Genomic DNA, 21,130 nt, shown 5'->3' with positions numbered 1-21,130 from the left:
ATATGAGAAAAGAGATAAAGAACCTCCCGAGAAGACGTGCCGTTCTCGTCTAATGCAAACGAAGACAAATTGACGCGTATGCATAATGCCATGCGATCAGCAGTTTCAGTTCCGCTGGGAACACGAAGACACCAATGAATCATGACTCGAAATGACGAGGGCGTCTCCCTTCGTCGCGCCGAGGCCCTTGACCGACATGTGTATCTTGTTAATGAAATGTGCGCGCCGATTAATGTCCGATGCTCTTCACTTCCGGTAAGAATACTTCCAGCACACGTTCCCACATGCACCAGCACACATATTAGATCGTCAAAGGGATCGATAGCGATTTCAACGAATTACCATCGACATGTCTGAATTTCGTCAACTAATTTCCACACCTATAATGAGATTCGCAATATGTCATATGGAACAAGCAACATTATTATTATCGATTTCACTCGGTTTGTGAATAAAATCGTAATTGATGTTAGTACGTATTGATAACTGTAACATGACGCCCCCCAGCTAATTACATTCGATGATGTAAAAACTGAAATTGCAAACTATGTGGATAGCGAAACTATGTGAATAATTCCTATTTATTGCGATGTTAAATGTTATTACTGATTTAACCAGGCAAACAGCGTTCTATTATTTCTGACTTTGTGTAATAAACTTCTTTATATGACGTGGCTCTATTACTGACAATGAGCAGGCAATTGCGATAAACTATTATCGAAAAATAATTAAGCTATTCCAGAATAATTAACTGTAATTGTAAACGCATAAATGTTCTTACAATTATAATAGTTGTACAGTCATATATATATATATAATAGAAATTTAAATTGTGTTTTAAAGACTTCTGCAAAACGAGAAAAACTAAAAAAAACTATCGATAGCATTAAATAAATTTATTGATAATATTAAATTCAACCCAATCTAACCCCTGCGTATCCCTGCCATTTTATATTCCTCTTCTCTCTTTTTTTCCTTCAATATACAGGGTGGGCCATCTATTGGTACGTTTTTAAAAATGCGATCAAATGAGCATACATTGATATTTTTTATTAATTTTTTTTTTGTTGTGAAGCTAAAAGTATCCGCGTCAAGAATGAAAAACGATTTCGTTCATGTGGCTCCCTCTACTGGCCTTACAGTATGCCATTCGGTCACCCCAATTATTAATGACATTTTGGACTACCTCGGCGCCAATTTCACTCAAAACAGTCGTAATATAATGTCATCCACTAACATCCCTTTCTCACGAACTTTCCTCACCAATTTGCGTATAGCTCCTTCGGTGGGTGCTCTATCACGACCCATATTTCTTTTTAAAATTCGTACAGTTTCGGCGACACAGCACTGACTTTGAAAATAAGTTTTTAAAATTTCAAAACGCTCTTCAAGAGAAAACATATTGTTTCGTGCCGCGGACGGTATGACTAATAAACTGTCAAAATTTCGGGTCTGTAGCTCGTTCGGTGTTGCCATACGACGAAATTCAAAAACGTACCAATAGATGGCCCACCCTGTACCTTCTCACCTTACTCATCTCACGGATATCTTAACTAAGCAAGCGTAAAGAGCGATCAAGGCGGAGGCCGATATTGACTCATGGTGTACCGAATAATGCGTGATGACATGAGTTTAAAATAAACCAAATGCACCCTGTGCACAACACCCACCACTCTACAGCGCCCACGTAACCCCGAAGAAACGCCTTATCGTAAATATCATCGCCAACCCTTCTTATCATACCAGGCAGGAATATCGATAGTGGTAGGTAATGAGAAAGAAAGAAAAGAAACGTGCGGGCGGAATATCACTCAGAATGACGAAAACGTGCAAATAATCACGGGGAGGAGGCTACAGTACACATAATTGCAATTCGAAAAGAAAACTTAATATTATTTTCTTTTTTTTTCTAAACAGTTGCTATAAGCTAAAAATATCTTTGTGACGTCAATAGAGCGTTTTATAGGTGCGCGCGCACATGACAGTACACTTTATTTTACAATATCGTAATTTTCAGAACCTATCAGAAGAGACAAATAAAGTAATACACGATATACGTTTTTGTATTTTTTTTTTGAAATTTAAAAATTTATTATTAAAGTTTATTATTGGAAACGTGCTTCGTATGGTAAACGAAAAAAATGAACCTTACGATAAAGAGTAAAATTCGATAAAAAAAAAAGAGACGAATATTTTAGGGATAAAACAGTAATGGTTAATACCGCTTCGCCGATAAACGGTAATGTAGGAATAAAGTGCCTATGTGGCCACAATAACATTAATAAGTGGTTTAGTACATTTTAGTACATTCGCTATGATTGTAGTACTATATAAGAGTGTGTGTGCCATTAATTTTAAATGTCGATGGTTTCTATCGGAATGAAAGGCCCATTAAAACGCATATCACTTCGTGATATACAATTCGTGAAACGTAGATACTGCTCCTAACAAAAATCGTGCGACTTAAAAAATAACGAGAGGTAATAGAAAAGAGCAAATTTTCATTTTCCACGTTAGGCAACTCGACTCGAAGCATTTGCGTAATAAAAAAAAAATAATAAGCAACGCAACACGATGACGCCTGTTATGATAACAGCTGATAAGAAACTACACATTCATAGAAACACATTCCTTGCACGCGATTATGCTATTGCAGTTCAAATATTTATACATATATAATATAAAATATATTAAATACCAAAATATGTTATATTTTTACGTATATTTTACGAGAAGAAAATATTTTATTTTTTCAAATTATTATTTTTCCAATGTCTATTATTTTTTCGGTTGTACAATGATTGTACAGACATCTAAAAAGTATAGCTTGTATATAATCAAGCGGAAAACTTATTTAATAAACTTTATTATTATATGTACATTATTGTTATATATATTTGTAAATCTATCCGATCATCTTGATAAAGGAGGTAAATTTTCAGAGAAATATATGAATAAAACATATATTTTGTACATGCAATTTTATATAAATTTTTTATAAATAAAGAATCAAAATTGAAAAGAAAATTTTATAAGGACAATCTTTAATATAATTACCTTCTATGTGTGTGACATTGACGTTTAATTAAAGTTTATAAAATTTTTACAATCAATTTTCTAATAACCTTTAATTTCGTTCTTTTCACGTGACAAATTGCAAGAAATACATGTTTCTCTATATTTCATAAAAATTAAGGGTTAAAAAAATAATAAATATAAATAGAAAAAATGGAACTAATTTATATATTTTAAATATATAAATTTATATAATAAACATTATTAGCATTTTTTTAAAACTCAATCTCATCAAAATTTGCCATAGCTTTATAAAACATTATACACAAAATATTCCAGATTAACTTATACATTTTTTAGCAAATTTAGTGTCAATCTCGTTTTTTTCTTATTTATAATTTTTTAATTATTTTCCATTTAATTTCCGGAGATCGCAAATAAAAATCTTTGTTAAAATATTGGTGCAACTAAAATACAAAATATTCATATTTATTCATATTTTTGAGGACATACAAATTGTAAAATTACTAGCTTGATATATATTATAATAATTATATTTACTGTTCAGCGTTACTCATTAAAAGGAAAGTAGAGAACAATGCGATGCATTGTGGAAAGTAACGATCCTAAAAAATAAACGATATGAACAGGAAAACAACGAGATAGCTGAAAAAACAACGAGAGCTTTTAAATTAGGATAGTGAGTTAAAAGAACCGGTGGTATCAAACGTCATTATGGGATAATAACGATATCGTTGCATGCGGTATCGTTGTTCCATTGATAACAGACATGAGATTACGGCGATGCAATAGAGAACGCAAGCTACAACACGAATTCTCTTTTTGCCTCGTAATGTTGAAATCTTGTACACGTGCAAACGAAAATTGATATTGCGATATTTTCCCGATCTGTAAATTCGATGAAAATTTATTCCATGTAGCTTTTACTGCTCATGTAGAAAATCCGAACGAATTCATTAATAAAATAAAATAATTCTAGAGCTTCAATATTTAAAATGAAATATTCATAATAAGGAAAAGTATAACTGAGAGCAAATACCGCAGTTATGTTAGCGTATACAATTTTTAATATATTTATTCCATTGTACATTTTATCTTCTCACAAATATCAATCACCATAATCCGTACAAATGTTTCGGTTTTTTTTCAAGTCATACTCAGTATATAATCTAACGAAGGTAGAAGTAAAAACTCTTGTGAACTATAGGTAATTCAATATATCCCTTCTTGACAATTGTCTTGACAATTCTATGACTGATATAATTATGATAAGATTAATTAACATTCCATTAAGAGTGCATCCATAATATATCAACATAAATTAAAATCAAGAAGAATAATCTATATTTAAGAAATCATTATAGACAATCTGTCTACGTCAGAATTTACAAAACGAAAAAATTCATTTCGCAAATAAACTTATCAATTACGCGCTTCGCAAATAATCCTGTTTGCGTCGAGCTATTTTTATCATAAATGTGTCGCTTTACAGAATATGATTTTAAAAAGATCCCCGATTCAGTCAAGAATCATTGCAAAGTACAATCTTACTTCACGTAAAGCCGTATTTGATAAACATGATGTCCCAAAGCCATTAACTTTATTCTTATTTATGAGATAGCAATTTATTAGTTATAATTTATGTAGTTTCGTAACATCGCGTGTACATCGTACATTACTTGTTTCGATAAATTATCCTCTTTCCGAACGTCAAATAATATAAATCAACCTATAATATAAATCAAATAACACCTATTCATTCATTAATATCGATATGCTACGTACAATGGTATTGCAACTTCTTATTTCCTCAAAGTAGCCCAATGATATTGTGAGTTACAATCTGCATTTGAATGAAACTATCGCGCTTTCTTATGCAACACTTATCGTTCGTATTAAGATCGTGTCAAAAGGGAAGAGACATCTCGAAGACATCGCAATCTTCTTCAAGACAATTCTCAAACGTGACGAGCTACCGAAATGTTAGATTACAATATAAGAAAATATTCAGAGGCCTGCGATATAACGAGTTTCGCTTCGTTTTCGCTCCTGTTGTATCATGTGCATTGTCCTCGTCACGAATGAAAAGAGGATCGTCACCAGGACTTCTCGCCGGAGCATTGTACGCCTGCAAGATCCCCCTTTGTTCATAATTCCGTAATGTTTTTCATTTCCAGAGGCTTAACAGAGTTACTCGTCATGTCTGCCGCGTGACAACGACGACAACTCGCGGATTATCACTCGAACGAGCGATCGGACGTAAATGTAATAAACATGAAAGTAATGTTTGATTAAATTCTTAAATAATGCACAGCATTCGTGAAAAAATGTAATATAATAGGATCATTATTATAAGATTGAGATCATTAAAATTAATATCAATAATTTAATTTAATAATTTCGTTTTCATGTTTTTTCATTCATTCTTTTTATAATGTAGTTTATTTTAGGAAAGAATAAAAATACATTATGTATAATTATTATGTTGCGAAAGCTGAAAATCTTTCCTTCATATATGCGAATTACTACTATATGCAAAATTATATAAACGATGTTATGCAATGTGTAATCGAAAATACAAATAAAGATATTTAATAATATATTTTCAGTAGTTGAACATCGTTTATAATCAGACAAGCTTTTGAGATTTCGTGCCATACCGATTGTTCAAAGAATGGTTCGAAAACGTGTAAAAACGCGAACGTATAAATATCTGTAATGAATTGCAAAATGAGCTCTTTTTTTGTCTCAAACATATAAGCGAGTAAGCGGTATGACGTAAATGCGCTCGACATGGTGAGCGAAAGCAAAGCTATAACCAGCGGGATTCTCCAGCAACTTCCCATTGAATTCCGGTATTCATAGGCGGGAATGTAACGAGAAATGGCAGTTGGTGCTGCAAATGAATTGCAACGTCAGAAAATACTGCTTAATGAAACGAATTCTGAATGGCGACCAATAATTTCACCGCTGATTGTGAAGTGCGAGGAATGGAGGAAACGCCCGGATGAAATAGCTATGCCGGTCTATTCACGTTGTGAGATCTCCATCGGTTCGATGCCCGTAAAATTGTTTCAAAGACCTCCCCCTTCTATCCCTTCTACGTGTGCAAAATGTGAGAATTCATCTCCGTAAAACTTATCGCCTACATATTCGCGTGAAAAACGTTGTCGGCGAAAAATCGCGATTAGAAACACCTGTTCGCAAGCATGTTCCAGAAAAATATATCGACGCGTGAATTTACAGCAGCATGTTTTCCAACGAAATTCACACGAATCGCTTTTAATAAATAACGTCTTCTTTATTTTCGTAGATATCATTAAATGTAGCATTTATAAAAGAAAATATTAGGTGTTGGAATTAATTCGTAGCGTTTTTAAATGAAAGAATGTTATTTATTTCACATGAGCATTAAAAAATACATTAATGAAAGTACTTCCCATCACTTGTAAAACGCTACGAATTAATTCCAACACCTAATAAAAAAATTTTATTTGATTGAATTAAATAAATAAAATGAGTAATATACAATTAGATAGTCAGAAATAATCTTGAAAGAAAAATATCATATTTATGCAATTTTATCGCATATATTTAAATAAAATATATTTTAATCTCAAAATCTCTCTTAATAAATCGTTTATCATTGTTTAATCTCAAAGTCATTATTCTTTGTATTTCTTAATAATAGAAATTTTTTATCGCTTAAAATAATAATAAATAAAATATATTATTATGATTATTACATCTGCTCTTACAATAAATATAGGTGATAATTTACGTCTGATTAGATTTCAAATCTAGCATCTACTCATAAATTGAATGTGACTAATCAGATTGTGTGTCGTCTAAGACATCGCGATAACTAAATTATCAATCATATAAAACCTGCTTCAGTATACACGAAACTGATGATTTATTATTGATTGAGTTTCAATACAAACCCAAATCCCACCGTGAATTCTCTTCCAGCCTCCACATATTCTGACAGTTTTTTCCGCATTCGATGACCGATTTTGATACTCACGGATATCCTCTGAAAGAGCGACGCGTGTCGCAACGCTCATTATCGGACTATTATCTCGATAGAAAATTTCATTAGTTAGACGTAACGCGGACGTTGCCGTTACGGACGGTTCACGTCACGGATGTGAGAATGCGTGCAACGATGAGCACCAGTCAATACTTGAGCGGCGTCGTAGGCGTCGCGACGTGCCGATGGCGTTGAAATCGTTCCTGCGGTTGCCAAAATTTCGCCAGAGCGAAAACGTAGCGAGCCAATTACCGTGGAAAACCGGAACAACACGTCCGGATTCTGGTTCTTGAATATACGTTCCTACGAATCGGATTTTTGGTACCAAAATGCGACATCACATCGCAAAATTTAGCGACCAGATTTTCTTTCGCACGAGTTACGATTGAATTTTTACGACCATAGCCGCGTCCCATTATTTCAGTGTCAAGTTTATCAGCGGTTTTCTATTGATGATCATAAACGAAAATAATCGTAAATTATTTATTAAGAAACATAAAGTTAAAAAGTTTTTTATGATTGAGGAAATAATTATATAAATTATGAATAATTAAAGTTAAACTGTAAACAACTTTAAAAAAGATTTTTCTATAATTAAGAGCTAATTAATATTTTTTAACGTGAAAGTTTTATTTTTAGCTTATATTCTGCACAAAAAAGTTTCTAGTTTCTATTAAATTTTCAATAAATGTCATTTATTAATTAATTTCTTTCATTAACTTTCTACTTATATTCCTTTTTGAAACATCTCATTAATCTATAAAGAAGAGTGCAAAATTCATACGATTTCAAGTATAATGTTCCGGTACACTTTTAATTACTACAAAAGATTAATCGCGGAAGTCTACATTTTTGCATTCATCGAATTTTTCATTAACATTCTTGTTATATTTGCGCAAAGTGCTGTTATAGATTTAGGATGCCGTCTCATAGCAACAAGCGCATAACAAATACACGCGTTTCTTCACATGATAAAAGATCTATTGATCGATCGATAAGTACATTGTTTGTTGAAATGATTGACACAAAGAGCATTGATAGTGAAGCGTTTGCGTGTCGCATTTGTGTTCTGTAGGTCGAAAGTGTGACCTTATATTTTATATTCAGCAAAAATCTGATATACGTATTTATGTGTGCCTTCCAACAAGCGACACAGTGCAACACAGTGATCATGTCATCTTTGTTTAACATTGGCAAACAAGGATATAGTGATCCATTGTGTCATACCGTGTCATTTGTGTCGCTTGTTGGAAGGCATACTATATCTTTCGGATATGATAATTAGTCAGTGAATAATAAAAAAGTCTCATGTTTCGTTTTTAGATGTGTTAAAAATATAAAAATTAAAGTAACACGTTTTTGAATGTAAATATATCGGATATATGCAATTGTATTAACTGTAAAATATATAGGATTAAATAAGAATAGATTTTATTGTTATTTTCGTCTTTAGTCCATTTTTGTTTGCAAAAATGATAATATCTAACAAAACTTGGGACAAATAATTATTACGATTTGTTAACAAAATGCTTTTATGCTTATACCGTACCAAATATTTTTTTCACATAGTACAATCGATTTAGGTAATCTACGTAATAAACCACCATTAATTTAATAATTTAAGATCCTTGAAAAATCCTCGTGAGAAACCCGCATGATGAGCTGAGTATAATCATTTCACGTATCTTAAATTGCAAATTAACGATTTACACGAAAAGGAAAAGAAAAAAAACGATTATTTGTACAGCAGCAATTATTAAAAGACAAGAGGAACAATCGAAAGCATTGAAACGAATTATCCGACCTGTAAGCCGATCCGGGCGAGCATTTAATTCAGCCTCTCCGTCGTGTAACTTGATCGTTGATTCTACCTAACGCAACCGCACCATAGCTCGGTATTATAGTCGGATGTCAACAGGTCGATCACCCCATTACATTCGCTGATTTCTATGTCAGATATTGTTCGACACAATTTAACGCATTCTTATATAATGTTGTATATTGCAGTGTAGAATTTGCCGAGATATAACGACAAAATTGTTACCGTGATTTATGTACTACGTCGTTACATATTTCGCGACCGATAAGCGCGTATCGCTGCGCAGAAATATATCTTCCAAGTTTTATTTATATACACATTGGAATAATGTGAATTCTGAATAATTTATAGACATTCTAACTGAAATAAAAGAATAGAATGTAAAGCATTTCAGCAGAATCAATTACTCACAATCAGTTATATTAATATTAAATGTCAGGGGATTTGCATTGATGCAAAATAATTAATTAATTATGTAAGAAAACCGATCACGATTAATAATAGGTAAAGGAAACTATAATATAAAGATTGAAAAAATTGGCTATTTTTCTTTGCTTCCATCCCAGGTTATCTTCTTTATTAAAGCGATATGGTTTTAACATACGATTTGGTCGAAATCTATTAGCTGCCGAGAGAATCCAAAAAGAAATGGAGAAAAAGAGAACGGGACAAAATCAGATGTATATTGAATGAAAGATTACCACTGCAGTAGTCTTGCTGGTTTAAGCGAGTCGTTCCACTGCTCCAAATATGCCACTTGGCGTAATGCAACTCGACTCCAAAAAAGCGAAAACACTGTCTACTACATGCTGTGCGTGTTTTAGAATTGGTAATAGTGGCGCAAGGATTTTCCCGAACTGCAAATCTTCAATCCAAATATCACGCGTCATAAAATTTCAAATAAGACTGATCGCCAGAAATCCGATGCTAATTTAAGGATAAGTATTTAAATTCCCATGGCTGTTGTATTGATCATTTTGTCCACTAGTATAAGAATAGTAGTTTTGTAATTCTTGAGCCTCCTGATAATAAAGGAATGATATAAGAAAGGAACTATATTGCAAAAGTAATATAGAAAAATTAACGTTATCAGTCAAAAGATCACATTTGAAATAGGTACTCTAGATGGTCAAATCTTGGAAACCTATGGATTCAGCACTCGAAGCACGTTTGGCCATTTTAATTTAGAAACATCAAGATATTTCGAAAACAATAAATTCTTGAAAATACATCTCTGGATCCAAGATCTAAGTAGTTTATCTGATGACCCTCTTCAAACCCTACACTTTTTAATTGAAACATTTTTTTTTAAAACATTGTTTTCGAGATATTTTGGCGTCTAAATTAAAATGGCCAAATATGTTTCGGTCTAAGTTAGGTATAGAATTCATATATACTATATACGTATAAGGATGTGATTGTCTAGAATACTTATTTCAAACGTGATCTGTCAATTGATAACGTTAGTTATTTAATCATTTTTACAATATAACTCGTTCCCTTATAAAAACTCTTCGCTTTATATACCATAAAACGTACTTTCGAAAATTGATAATGAAGAATAATATAAGTATACACAAATATGTAAAATCATGTACGCGCGCGCGCACATGTGTATGTATTTTAACTAAATTTTATAATTATACTGCTATTGAAAGATATTAATTACTGCTCGATCTTATATTCTTTTTAATTAATCGATCAATGAATTAATGTGTCTTTGTGAGTTATGTACTGGATCTCGGTGTGAAATATTTTCTTTATTTAATCTCTCACACAAACTCCAAACGTTTCGATCCTAGTTCGGATCCTTTTCAATGTCAGAAATTTACATTCGCAAATCATTGTGTGTTTCCTGATACACTGTACAATAATAAATGAAAGCATTATAAATTAATATATATTAATCAGAACATTACTTAATATTTAAATTAATATCTGTACATAAAATTTAATTTATCTTATATGAATTTCGTCAAAGGTAATGAAAATATATTGACAATTATAACTCATCTAACAATAAGCATGTATCGGTAAAATAACTAAACATAGATAAAGAAAACATTGAAGAGAGGAAGTTTTATTTGTTAATCAATAGGTTCTCATAAACGCTGTCTAACACTCTGTGTCTGTAAATTTAAATTATATTTTTATTTACGAATGAAAATTATTTCCAAAATAAGCCTTTTATTTAAATTTCTTTCTTCGTCAAGAATCTCTGTGTTATTCCAATCGAATTCATGTCCATGTTTTAATGTCAATAATCCGTAATTACAGAACGTTGTTGTGTTCTCCAATTTATATGATTTTTGTATTCACCTATCCTCGTTTTCAAAGTTCTGCTCATCTGGCCCACATCTGGCCGCATCACAGTCCCCGCAATTTATTTTGTATGCCACATTGTTATGGATAGAAGGAAGTCTGTTTTTATGGACTCTAATAAACCTGCTCAACTTATATAATATTAATTCTTGATTTTATCAGCAATGCTTGTTATGTATAGTATTGTAAAAAATATTTGTTTCCTTTTTGTTTTTAAATTATTCTCTTCATTCTTGTCAGCATTACTGTTCCATAGGTTAAATTTTTTATGTAATCTTTTTTTAATGGTGGAGAAAATCAACTCTAATCCATTATTCAACAAGATTTTTATAATTTTATCAAAATTTTTTTCATGAAAGGAAGGGTGTGACAGTAACAGAACTCTATCTATCAAGCCCAACATTATATCTATTTTTCGACTTATAAGATGCTGGGAATAAAAATTCAAAAAACGCCCTGGTAACCTTCTGGTGCTAATCATAAATAACCGAATCCTTGTCTTTTATCAAGATAACATTCAAAAAGTTCAATCTGTCACCCTCCTCCTCCAATGTAAAACCAAGTCAAGATAATTGTTGAACATATTGCAAAGATCGTCAATGTGTGTTTTGTCAATTGCAAGAGCAATGTCACCTACGTAGTGTACATAAAATGAAAGTTTGATTGTCAATTTATTTAAAATGTCAGATTCTAAGTCTTGAAGGATTATGTCGGATATTATTGGCGATAACGGTGAACCCATTCCTTTTAATTACTATTTTCTAAATATCTGTCTTTAATTTTTTTATAAAATACTCTATTCGCATTAAAAAATGCCTCGAAACCGCAGCAATCACATTAACTTTTTTTCTATTTGGAAAGTTTAATCGTAGATAGGATTAATTTAGATTACTGCACGTACGCAAAATCGTAGTTGCACAAGTGGTAATATTCTCAAAAATGCAACTGAAATGCAGCCAAAATTTATGAAGTAGAATTCAAGTTGACTTACGTGCGACACTTTTACAAAGTTGTGAGCTCTCACAGAACTGTAGAAACGCGAGACCGAATTAATCTTCTAGATAACAAACTCAGAAGTTCGTTGTACTCAATCCACATTGCAATTAGGTGTTATCCATAAAGCTCTATTAAGTTCACTATATTAACCTCGTTTCGGTTTGACCTTTGCACGATCAGATTCATACGCGAACATGAAACACGACAAATCACGTAATACAGTTGATATTTGTATTACAAGTGATAATTTTAGAGATAATTTTATAAGCAGACAAACTGAAAACATAGTTGTAATAAATATTTATGCGCATATTTGCGCATTTATTTTATAATTATTAATATCAATATTATAAGAGTTCCCATTTTTCACTAAAAAATAAACACGTGAGAGAAATGGGAGATATAAAAAAAGGCATAATTGAAAGATGTTCTATCAAAAATATTCGTGGATGACGATTACTTCATTCTGAAATACATTGGAAAAAGAATTTAAAATATACGTTTGTACGTAATTTATATTAATTAAAAATTCGATATAAGCAGTGTGACATAACTAGACGGTTGCGATAGACATGTATGTATAATAAATAGTAAAATATACGCTTTCGCTTTCCTCCTGCTTATTATTTCCATTTGATGGTTGACCTTTGAACAGTGCGACAAACATTATAGCTTACAACATTCTGAAGGCCGAAACCGTTAATGTTGCACAAAGGTAGTAAATGAGTCACGTAACGTAAAAATTGAACTGTCGTCTCGATATTAATATGTACGAAGAATTAAATGCGTTCATGAGGTCAATACGCAATATCGATGTTATTTATGTCCAAAACAACTAATTAATTTTCATATTCAATTCATTTGGCACGCGAATAAAATATAAAAATTATCAAATCATGCATAATAATTTCTTGAAATGTAAATAGGTGAGCGACTGAAATATCAAATTTTAGTACTTTTAAAGTGTTTCAATAATGATAAAAAAAAATCCATCAAAGGATCAAAATCGCAAATTGTATCATCAAATATTTCGTCGTGATATATAAATTCAAAAATAATTAATGCTAAAATACGCTGAAAAGAATTTTCTAAGTGTAAGTATTAAAAAATTTAACTATAAATTTGAAAATAATTTCGTTAAATTACTAAAATAATTACGTAGGACACTCAAGCGTAATAAGCAAAATGCTGCAAAAAATTTTGACATTCTAGCAACCAGTTTGAGTATTCTGCATATTATTTTGAAGGTCAAACAAAATTATTTTCAGATCTGCATCTAATTAAATTTTTAAATATTCAGGGAAACTGTTCTTTTTGTATACAATTGATTTATCAGTATAGAACTGTTTTTATCGCTTTTAGGTCCGATTTTTCTTTTTTTTTTTATTAACTTATGATTAGGCTTAACTTGATGTTGAGTAAACACTAAATTTGAAAAATAATTGCCTTAATATATTATAAGTATGACTCCATGTCAATTCACCTTACATAATCGCCAAGTTAGAATACGCTAAATCGATGATCGTTATTACGTATTACTGCAGGCGTAATTGATTAATCGCATCAGTCGAGATCACATCTGTAAAATGTAACGCAAGTAGAGTATCAAACGCGTTTCGCCATGTCAAACACATTCTCTTCGCCCACTTCACTCTTACCCTCGGCACACCCGGTATGGGTCTGCAGAAACACGAATGTGATTGCAACAGTTACATTAGCTGTAGGCAAGGCTATTTCAAGGCTGTCGGGATCGTGTGTCGTTCATGGTTTTGCAATGCGTCCTGTGTACAAACAGAAGAGCGTGTCCCATAATGAGAGCATATGATGCGTGTGGACCATTTTCATTTACTGCTTTAAATTATACTATGTAGTTAAGAAAAAATTTTTTTTAATTACTTTAAACTGGACAAAATATTAGATAGATTTTGAATACCAAAAATAATGCCGCAAACCAATACTAGCACATCAGGTATCCAAAATAATTAAAGTTTAAAAAGGTACATAATATGATCATGACTTCTGATCAGAATTTCAATTTTTTTTACAAATAAGTCAAAAATCGCAAAAAAGCTATTTTTTCACATTAAACGTCTATTATTTCGAAAATAATATACTAGTAAAATTTTGTTTGCAGCAAATTGTTTTCAACATCCAAAAAATTTATAAGAAATCCCTTGTCTGGTTCAAAGTAATTTTTTGTTGTAAATTAGTATTATCAATGTAATAATAAATTATATTTTCGCAGTTTTGTTTTCCCAGCAATAAATTACTAACTCAGGAAAAATGAAAGGTTATTAGGTTATGTGAAAAGCATAAATATTGCGATATAGCATAAATATTTAAAAAATTTAATTTTCAAATAAAACAGAATAAAATCACAAGTGCGGGGCATTATTTAAATGCGTTGTTTTTCCTCTGTGCTTGACCTTTCTGTGTTTATCGAGTTAACGGAGTTTGGACGGAAAACTGGACTAGTTGAAGACTCGCATAAATACGTATGCTGGTGTCTATGCGATTTGTTCTCTATAGAGTGAAACCAAGTAATCGTCCACTTTTCCTAAGCTTTCAGCAAGTTAAAGAATTTTCTTTCTGCATTAATTGCATATCATATCGCGTGTTACTTCACTATTGACATTTACTGAAACATATCTATTTATCCGTAAATGTATTCAAAAGTTAGAAGTATAAACAATATAAAGTCTTAAGCCAACCCGTATAAAATACTCTAATCGGTCCGCGCAGACAAATCGATCGCCAGATCCTTCAACGTCAAGTCAACAGCTATATTTGGTTCACCTTGCACGTGAATCGCCGAGAATACCGTTTACGGAGAATTTATACGACATTGATGTACGTTAAAGTACCAAAGCAAAAATATCCTATTTAGACGTTCACGATAATCGTAACACTTGCGATATCCTCGTCCATGTTTCCCTGTGAATGATGTGACCACATGTAACAGGTACGAAATAATGATTGGCTACGTTATATTTATAAATAAATAAATTATATAAATAATTTAGATTTTTCTTGAGAAGAAAAAAATAAAAATTTACAAATTTACATGTCGTGTAAAGCAATTTTATTGACTCCATAATAAAATCCTGCTCACTTTTTCTGTCTTAACGAGCTATTAATATCCAAGGACTACTCTCCTTAAATGTAAGAATTGTAACGAAAGATGTGCATCGATTGTCACCATTCTATCGCGGAATCTGTTACGATCTCCGTTATACCGGACGTCGAACGGTATCAGGAGGCGTTTCAAGATAAATAGCGGCTTGTTTGCATGGCAGTAAAACTATTAAACGTAGTTAAGCGTTGCCGAGGCGGAACTGTCGCGTAAGGTATTTCGAGCTCGTCGGAACTTGTTAACAGAGCATCTCTCTGGAATTTGACGACGCGAAGCGATAATCGACATTGACATTCATGCCGAAGTTACAGATATAATATAATTGCATAACTGATGGATAAAACGATAGATAGACAAATAATATTCGAATTCATGGATAAAGTATCATGGATTCTTTGAAGTATGACGTTCTCTACCTTGTCTCCAAGTCGCGATGTAACACGATCGACGAGCGTTCCGGAGAAAACCGTTCTGTAGAATAATGCGCGTAACTGTAAACGAGCCACCGTAACGCATCGGGAATTCACCAGTTGAGTTTCTCATTTTTATCCTCGACTTGGCCGAACTGTGCATCGAATCTTAATCCGCTATTCAACGACGAGAAATCGTCGCTGCACTAATGAGATCTAATAATCGCAGTATATGATACTGCATCAGCAAACAAAGCTAATAAAACTGTCATCCTGTTCATTCTGATCTTAAGTGAAATACGACAATCAGCATAATCTGATTCTATATTACATAACTATTAACATATTATTCAATTAAATGGCAGTCAATTTATCACATCAATTAAAATTATAATTTTTAAAACTTATAAATAATAATATATAAATTGTGAATAAAAATAATATATTTATGTTAATTTTAAATATACAGGTTGTCAAAATTTACAAAAATATTATAGTAAAAAAGTTTTCGAAAAATTAACTAAATTAGTTAAAAATTTGTATTTTAAGCAATTTTTCTGAAATATAATGGTTTAAATACGACCAATTACAAACTACGTTTGGATGATCAACTATGAGATTAGTGAGCACGCTGAAGTGTTCGCTAATTACCACATGCGTGACTCATGAACAGGTGGTCATTTAAATGTAGTCTGTAACTGGCCATATTTGAGCCCTTATCTTAAAAATTGCCGCTGAAAATAAAAAAATTTACAAACTTTTTTATTTAATTTTTCGAGAACTTTCTTATTATGATATTTTAAGTCACAAATTTCAGGACACCTTGTATATAAGCTTACGACATCGTATAAATAATTAATTACTGTCATGTCGTCAAAAATCTATATATATACACATAATTTTTTGCCTTTCTTTTGAAATTCTGTTCTTTTGATCTTTTATCTACTTTATAACCTTTTCTTAAATGTCGAGACAAAATCGGTGATAAACATATAGTCTCTACCACAACTTGAATAATCTCTCGGACGTGCCTCGTATACCAATAAAAAATGTTACCCGGATTTACAAGTCGATTTGGTTTCAGATTTAGGAACCAGGATAAAATCTTTCTTTTCAACATAGGTCTTTGTAAAACAAATTCCTTTGTCGACAAAAGCTTATAACGATCGATTTCAGCACCGTACAAAAATTCGGATCGATTTCTCTACAAAAGATGTAAACTCGCAACGTGCTTGCGACATGGCGGCAGCTAATTGTTTGTACAGACGTTGTAAGCTTGTGGATCTTGTTTGCACTTGCCAGCTGCGGAGCGCATTTAAAAAAACGAGAAAAAAAAATAGCTTGAGCAATATGCGAAGGAGGAACGATGGCGCATAGCGACTGATGATGTAAGCTAATAATAAGCGTAGTTTATTCTCGGTGATGCACACTTCGCGCGCGAGATCTGCTCCACGAGGGAAGATCCCCGAGAGGCGCAAGGATTCGAGATTCGTCGGGGGAGACACGGCGATTGGCCGTGAACTCCTGCAGCATCGTCTGCGATTATTGTCATCATTATGCCATTCCTCCGTACGCGTTCAAGAATGCATACCAAGGCAAGCGCTAGTTGGAATGATCGAGACTGATCGGGAAGAGAGACTTCGCTAGCGATGATGCCAATCGTAGATGCAATCGATACGTTTAACGTACACAATATAACGATGGCGTAATAATGTTAAGGAGTAGTTAAGATTTCTCAATAAGGATTCGTGATTTTCACAATACACGTGGATCGTGCGCCAAGTTTTTTCGAAATTACCACATCCTTTGATTTTTCGATAACATGTAAAATTTCCTATGTGCTACCTCATTTCTTTTTCGAGAATTCTTTTTCCTCATATATTCTTGTAACTTAGGGTGCGTTCCATTTGACGCTAAAAGCATTCATGAGCATTACTTGTCCTTGTAACATTTGATAAGTAACAAAGATAAAATTATTTCAAGAGCGCTGTAAGCAACGATGCAGCCTTAATATCATCTTGAAAGGTATGAGTAATCTGCGAGATAATGCTGACACGAAATTAAAATCAATAACAAAATCTTATTATCGATTCTTATCTGTTTGCGAAATTTTTTCCATTTTCAAGCATTTAATACTTGACTTTAAAACTGATATAAAACAAAAACCGTGTTAATTATTCTATAATAAAGTAATATTTATTAACTGCAGTTAATAATAATGTGGAGCACTTAATTTTAAAATCAGAGCACAAAAAATAAAATCGTTCAAATAAAATGTGAATGACAGTGTATTATCCACCACTACTTATTATTAGTCATTATACTGTATTCTGAGTGTCTAATTTTTTTCGGTCATTTTCAACTCTAATTATGTGTGTTTTCAGGGAAATTCTTTCGCAATATAATGTATCTCTCTCTTTATTCTAGAATCCAGCAGCTGAAATTCAAGAACGGAAATAAGCGAGTACAGCCCTCTGTCCGCAAATATCCGCTCGTAAACCGGCAAATACGTATACAGCATGCGATGATATACAGAATCATATTTACTAAACGATATTAACCCTTGTTCAAGCAGGAAAAAGCCCATCATAAACGGTTACTTACAATTTCATGGCTCCATGCGTTATCCGTAAACCGAATCAGTAACAAAATATTCAATTATGCACGAAGCGCATAAATTTTTAATGATTTTTGCTTCAAATATCTCGAGCATTTCCAAAACTCCATAATGAAATGTAACAATTATTATATTAATAGACAGGTAAAAGTTACTACTGCGTCAAAAATTACGTTTAGCTTATATTATCATAATAAAGTAAGCAAATAAATTGCAAAAAAAACCGCGCGAGAACTCGCACTCTGTGATGGTAGATGTTCACTTGATGAAGTAAACCTTCATTTACCCTTCGGGACCGAATTTTTGTACGTAATTTCGACATCAAACTCGCAAGCATCGCTTCAGGAGGAAGCAAAGTCGTTTTGAAGCGAAATAGATGCATTTAAATATCCATAGAGATGGTTTTTTGCTAAACATGAAAGAGAGAGAGAAAAGTCGCTGGAGAAAGGACTAATGCTGGAAAGTTAACTTGCGACACTTCATTGAAAAAACGATATTTATGCAACGGATCAAAAATGGTACGACGAAGTTGTTGTTCGAATCGAACGTTCGCAAAGTGAGCAGTATCCAAAGCCGTTCCCTGTCACATTAATCCGGTGAGACCAGTTTTCTTTATCTTATTTTGAGTTGGCTGATCGTGATTAATCGGGTTACATTTAGGTTAAAAATTTGCGCTCGAGGCAAAACGTATTATACAAAATCAGAACTTAACCAATCCAAAATATATATTATATTTTAGTGTTCTGAACTGTAAAATCAACTCAATTATCTAACGTCTTATTATATAAATAATAATATGATAACAATAATAATACCTCATTATTATTGTTATTATTATTATTATTCATAATTATTTAATTTCTGTAAAAATAAGACATGAAATAAGTATGTAATATTTTCGGAAAACAGCTTTTCCATGTATTTCAATTTAAATATAATTTTCAATCCTATTTTAATTTAAAAAGATGTTGTTAACTGCAAGCACATAAATATATTCCAGCGCACAGATATAAGCATTATTAATGTCTAAAAATAACTAAAAATCCTACTACCTTTTAATAAAATAAAAAAATCCCATTTAAATATAATACTATTTTCCGTAAAAATAAAAATAAGATTTGTAATATCTGTGAGGCAAAGCATTCCGTTCTATTTACGGATCTGGATGCGAATCGAACGATAACGAAATCGAAATCGAGCCGTCTCGTTCTCTAGATTCAATTTCATACGGAAAGGCAGATGAAGGTAAAGTGCTCGAAGAAGCACGAATTTTAATATAAAGGGGCAGCTTTAACGGAGAATACAGGACTTGACTGATTTGCCGATAATTAAGGCTGCGAAGTTTCAATCAATGCGATGTACGAAGTTATATTCCTCATTATTTATTTCTTTGTCATTCCGTCTGCGTAAAACGAGTTAATAGTTTATATAAATTGCTATTCAGTGCACGTGCATTTATTACATACAGTAATATACTATTATTTTAAAGTATTAAAGGTATTTGCTAATCACAGGTTTTTATTTAATTAATTGGTTATTAAAGTGTTGAAAGATCTTGTATTCAATATTACTCTATGAATACTTTATGTTACAGGCTCTATAATAAATAATTTTGTTTCACTTTATTTTTATAGAAATTTATAGAATTAAATTACAAATATTAGAAACAAGCATTAATTATTAAATTTTCAAAATAATTAAATTTACATTCAATTATTAAATCCATAATTTTATTAATCACTTTGCCCTCTGTATTATTTATGAAATACTTAATGATTTAAATGTTAAGCATAAATAATTATATTGATAATGCAATAGAAAAATTCTTATCGAGAAATTCTGTACTATATACCGAATGTCTGGAAATTTTTTGCTTGCTTCAACTTTCTTCGCATCATTGCACCGGAGTTTTCGTGTTTCCTCAGCAAGAAATATATTCTCAGTGAGAACCTTATAGCTACCTGTATGTATTACATGCGCGCGTACATTTACCTACCTATCGAATAAATTCGCATGACGTTCGCGACGAAAACTTTCTATCGATTTTCGTATAAATATATAAATGGTATTATGCATTTATGTACGATACTACTACTTTCATTAATATTGATTAGTATTCAGCAAATTTATAAAATTTGCACTATCAAATTTTATTCTTTCCTTTCTCAACGTTAAACACAGTTGTTTTATATTTTACATAAAAGATCATATATATATATATATATATATATATATATATATATATATTACGTTACTCACATATAATTTATTCTAGCTTTATTCTTAGTTCTATGTAATAATTATTTTAAAGTATTTAGAATAAAGTTTTTTTCTTAATTGAAAAAAAGAATTTTTCTTTTACTCAATCATAACAATTTCAATAATAATATATAATAATTAGTAGGTATACTTAAATAATATCATAATTTGAACAATTTATAATTATTTAAGAATATAAATATCAGAAAACTAAACTTGAAAGACTTACATACTTTTAATTATAATATATTTTATCTACTTTACGGATTCTTTTTATATTCTTTCCTAGATAATAATAAAAAATACTTGCATAAAATAAATAACTTTATCACTAATTATTCAAAAATTTTTGTATTCTTAAACAAGGTATAAAAGAATCTCGAATTCAAATAATAGAATATAAACGATTTAAATAAAAAAGATTAAGCCTTGGATTGTTCGAAGACTTATGACCTCAATAATATACGTCAATTATCGCGACGTGTTCAATCGAGCCACACGCAAA

General features: G+C 31.6%; 1 protein-coding gene across 3 annotated transcripts in view; it reads right to left on the bottom strand.

Moving 5' to 3' along the window:
- The window catches only part of LOC105143371 (uncharacterized), a 77,287-nt gene that overhangs the window by 15,108 nt on the left and 41,049 nt on the right, over positions 1-21,130 (bottom strand). The window lies entirely within an intron of this gene.

This window comes from Acromyrmex echinatior, chromosome 3 (assembly GCF_024713525.1).
Source record: "Acromyrmex echinatior isolate Ae372 chromosome 3, ASM2471352v2, whole genome shotgun sequence".
Lineage (NCBI taxonomy): Eukaryota > Metazoa > Arthropoda > Insecta > Hymenoptera > Formicidae > Acromyrmex > Acromyrmex echinatior.
This window is presented reverse-complemented; position numbering and strand designations above follow the sequence as displayed.